This window comes from Macrobrachium rosenbergii, chromosome 29, assembly GCF_040412425.1.
Source record: "Macrobrachium rosenbergii isolate ZJJX-2024 chromosome 29, ASM4041242v1, whole genome shotgun sequence".
NCBI classification, from domain to species: Eukaryota; Metazoa; Arthropoda; class Malacostraca; order Decapoda; family Palaemonidae; genus Macrobrachium; species Macrobrachium rosenbergii.
Genome location: NC_089769.1, coordinates 28741700 through 28746403, shown reverse-complemented (window position 1 = coordinate 28746403; position 4704 = coordinate 28741700). Strand labels below are relative to the sequence as shown.

Here is a 4704-nt window from a genome sequence, read left to right as displayed (position 1 = left end):
TTTGGTTGTGGATTTGCTATTGTCTGTTGTTTGCCATTAAGAAATTTCAGAAGTAGATTTGGATTCTGAATAACTATATCGTTTCCTAGAAAAACTAGGGTGCTTCTATGGATTAAAAAGATCCGAAGGCAACGTCGCATCGGTAAGGAAAATCGAGATCCTATTTCCGTTATAGTTTCGTTCACGGAAGGATTTTGAGATTCAATATGTCTTTTGTTCCTAACCATCAAAGGAAGACTAGAGGAAATGCTACCAAGTAAGTCTCGTAGTTCTCTAATAAATTTCTGGATTTTTTTCAGTATGTAAAGAACACAAATATATTTCCACCTAAAGAAGAATATGAATTAATATCGGATTCGTATAGTTTTATTGTCGGCCGCGAATTTATTTCCTATACGCAGTGATCTAAGAAAAAAAAAAAAAAAAGCGATTTCAGGTTTTCTTTTCCTCTGAAATAACATATATTTCTAGAGCATTATTTTATCGTCTCGTGTAAAATGTTATAACATCGAATGTGCAGGGCCGGTTTTAAGCCTATTTGACCAATTTGATCAAACTGGGCCCCGCGCCTTAAGGGGGCCGCGCACCAGAGTTACTGTTTCAAGTTTTTCCTGTATTCTAAGAGGAATAAACCGGTACCGAAACATGAAATGAAGAATGAGGAAGTATTATTCCTCACATCACTATGCGTACTATATTAACAGAAAATTTTCACTTGGAAAATCATTTTCATATTAGGCATAAAAAGAGTCTTAATTTCAACAACAATAATAATAATAATAATAATAATAATAATAATAATAATAATAATAATAATAATAATAATAATAATAATAATAATATTGACAAATATACCATAGCAGCTTATCTCTGAGTGCTAGATGTTGCCGTCTCAAGTTAAAGAAAACGGAGTTTTGAGAGAGAGAGAGAGAGAGAGAGAGAGAGAGAGAGAGAGAGAGAGAGAGAGAGAGAGAGAGCTTGAATGTCGTTGAGTTTGTGCATGGGTCTTAATGTTTTAAGCATACTATTCAATCGTACATGCACATACTTATTATTTTTCAGTGCCAGGGGCTTTTTATTGTTCTTTTCTTCTTCCTCCCATCCTTGTTCCTTCCTTCTTTCTTTCTGCCTTCCTTTTCTTTCCTTCTTCGTTACTTCTTCCCTCCTTTTGTTCGTCAAACCTTCTTACTTATTTCCCCTTCTTCCTTCCTTCTCGTTAATATATATTTTTTCTTATTTCAGATTATTGTCGTTGTTTGTCTTCTCTAGAACGATAATATAAGAAGCCATTACATCATGGCAAGCACAAGTAGGGATCGAGACAAAGGGTGTAAATGTTTAAATGGCAACCAGAAACGAGCGCTGGCCCAGGCTAAGGTAGTTGAAACATAGACGTGCTATAAAAAAAAGATTCCTTGTCACGCCATCTTTGAAGCGCCCATGTATTGAGGATGAAGAAAAAAACTATTCAGAAAATGACGATACAGCCTTGGGTCTAATTACAGTTGATAAATACAATGATGAAATTGATAACAAATTAAAAAAGGATGACGCAGTGGTTAATCAATTTAAAGATCTCAGTATACCAGAAGACAGTGCCAAGGCAGAAAGCTTACTTATGGTCAGAAAAAAATAAAATGAGCCCAAACATCACGCAATGATAGATCATCCAAGAGCACATTTGTAATTAACATTTATAATGACCCAACCAGTTGGCCAGCAGATATAAATCAAAGTTTAAGTGATTATTTAACAACGAAAGGTCCTCCAGTGAACAACTTTCCAAGAAATGAAAAGGGATTGTGTTTCTCAAAGTTTCATTGTAAGAGGAAACTTCCAAATGGAGAGAGTGTTGAAAGACTTTGGATTATATACTCCCAGTCAGCTGATAGAATTCATTGCTTTTACTGCAAACCTTTTATTAAGAACACAACCAGTTCATTCAACAGCTGGTCTAATCTTCATACAAGGTTATGTGAGCATGAAAATTCGAAGAACCATTTGGACGCTACATGGAGTTTCTGGGAGTTACACTAAACACTTTGTAGTGGCCAGACAATTGACAAAGAACTTGAAATAATCGTCAATGAACATGCAAAGCACTGGCAGCAAGTATTCAAAAGGTTAGTTGCAACACTGCAGTTTCTTGCTGAGAGAAATTTAACATTTAGAAGAACAGAAGAAAAAGTTGGTAATGAGAGTGTGCTCAATGGAAACTTTTGAGGTCTTGTTGAGCTGTTTGGAAAGTTTGACCCTGTTCTTGACACACATTGCGAAAAGTCAAAACCCACGAAATTCATAATTACTATTTAGAAAAATATACTCAGACTGAACTACTAGACATTGTGGCTACAGCTATTTTGAATAAGATGCTGAAACGTGTAAAAGCATCTTAGTACTACGCCAGTATTTTACACTGTACACCTGATATGATTCACTAAGAGCAAATGTCTCTAACGATCAGGTATGTGTCTGATGGTAACTTGGCTCCTTCAGGTATTTATGAACAATTCATAAAGTTTATGCAAGTTGCAAGTAGCACAGGAGGAGATTTATATAAAACATGACTAACACACTGAAGGAATTAAATTTAGAGGTGAAAGAAATTCGGGGCCAAGGCTATGACAACCGTAGGGAACATGAAAGGTCACACATCTGGAGTACAAGCACGGATGTTGAAGGGTAATTCAAGAGTTTTTTTTTTTTTTTTTTTTTTTTTTTTTGTACCCTGTGCATATCACAATTATAACCTTTTACTGGTGACGTAGCCAAGTGTTGTCCAGATGCTATTACATTTTTTGGGATCTTGCAAAGGATCTACATTGTCTCAGCATTAACTAAGAGGTGGGCAGTTGACAAAAAAAAAATAAAAAAATCATGTACAAGGGTTATCAGTGAAACCCTTGATCAGCGCAAAGTGGGAGTGTCGTGTTGATAGTGTTAAAGCCATTCGTTATCACACTGCAGGAGTATATGATGCACTTGTGGAAATAACAGAGATAACAGATGAGCCGAAGGTAAAAGAAGAAGCTGATTCTTTAGCAAACCAGACTACAGACTTTTGGTTTCTTTGGTGTTTTGGTGTGAAGTACTTTTTAAAGTTAATTATGTGAGCAAGGAACTACAAGGTGAAACAACGGGCATGAATGAAGGCATGCAGTTATTCGAAAAACTATTATCAAGGCTAAGAATTTATAGAGGAAGGGGGTTGGTTTAATGATGTTCTAGTAGGCGCAAATGAATTGGCTGAATCTGTTGAATTACCATTGAAGTTTAGACAATTTCAAGGAAAAGAAAACCAGGTAGAAGGAAGAGTATGTTTTCATATAATGCAAAAGATCAACCTTTAGATGATCCAAAAGAAGCATACAGAGTTCAGTGCTTCACCCTAGTACTAGACCAAGCTATTCAATCTATGGTCTAAATTTAACAACGTAAAAGCCATGTAAAATTATCTGGATTCTAAATAACTTTCAATGTTTTCAAAAAGTGGGAATAAGGAAATGGATAGCAGACCTTGAAGCAGCTGCCTTTAACTGACACCACGGTAAAACAAAGCACTGCTGGAAGGGTAGTTACTGAAACAACTAAGACGTGAATGCTAGCCTATCTGTTGGCCGAAAAAGTTGAAGCTCAGAAAACTTTTCTTCCCTCCAGGGTCATAAAGCCTCAAGCTCTGTTTGAATACCTGGTAGTGCACAATCGATTTACAGCATTTCCCAATGTTTTTATTGCTTTGAGGATTTACTTAGCAATGCCTATAACAGTCGCATCGGGTGAAAAAGTTTTTGAAACTAAAACTAATTAAAACATATAGTCAACAATTTTAAAAGAGAGGCAAAACTATTTGGCCATGCTGTCTATAGAAATTGACATTGCTAAACCCATTGACTGAAATTTTTTAAAAAGAGTGCAAATGAAAAAGCCAGGAAAGTCTTTTTCTAGATGACATGTGTATATACAGTATATTTCTAATTGCCTTACCTCGTATTAAAAAAATTAAAAATTCATATTGTCTCCCGATATTGAATATATCAAGCATTTATTATTATTATTTTTTCCTTGCTAAGACGAGTATACTAAACGAAATAAAAACATACATCAATTTTCAATTTTCTAATTGGGCCCCGCAATTCCTAGCACCGGCCCTGCAAATATGTATACCTGGCATATCACTTCTTACCTATTTAAAATTGTTATATCACACAAATTTCTTCCATATATTCTCAAAAGCGTCTGCAATTCCGTTACAATGTCTTGATTGGATAGGAAGAAAAAAATATAAGTGAAGAAAATACAAAACTAATAAAATGACTGGTTTTGAACGAGAATGTGTATCGGAGCAAAAACCTTCATGATTATTGATATAGTTGTTCCCCCCCACCCCTTATTTTTCCAACTAATGAGGCTTGGAAACAAATAGATAAAGAAGATTGCGTCATGCCCCTTTTGCAATTATATAAAACCTTTGCGGCCCATTTTTCCCAATAAAGCCTTAACATAGCCACGAGATAAGGACCCCGCATGTACAGTGGTTATGTGGAACATATTCCAGAGAGCCTATCTGCATATAAATACGTCATTATTCAGACTGTTAACTCAAGCGGGGCTTTGGTGTGACGCGGGTCTAAAGCCACCGTGAAAAGTGGTATATATTATTGATGGAAAAGCTGGGTGTTTTTAAAGGACTATTTGAATATTGTC

At 35.6% G+C, this 4704-nt stretch overlaps 1 pseudogene; it reads left to right on the top strand.

Moving 5' to 3' along the window:
* The first annotated feature begins 1296 nt into the window (after positions 1 to 1296).
* LOC136854446 (zinc finger MYM-type protein 5-like) lies at positions 1297 to 2037 on the top strand (annotated as a pseudogene).
* Positions 2038 to 4704: the final 2667 nt, after the last annotated feature.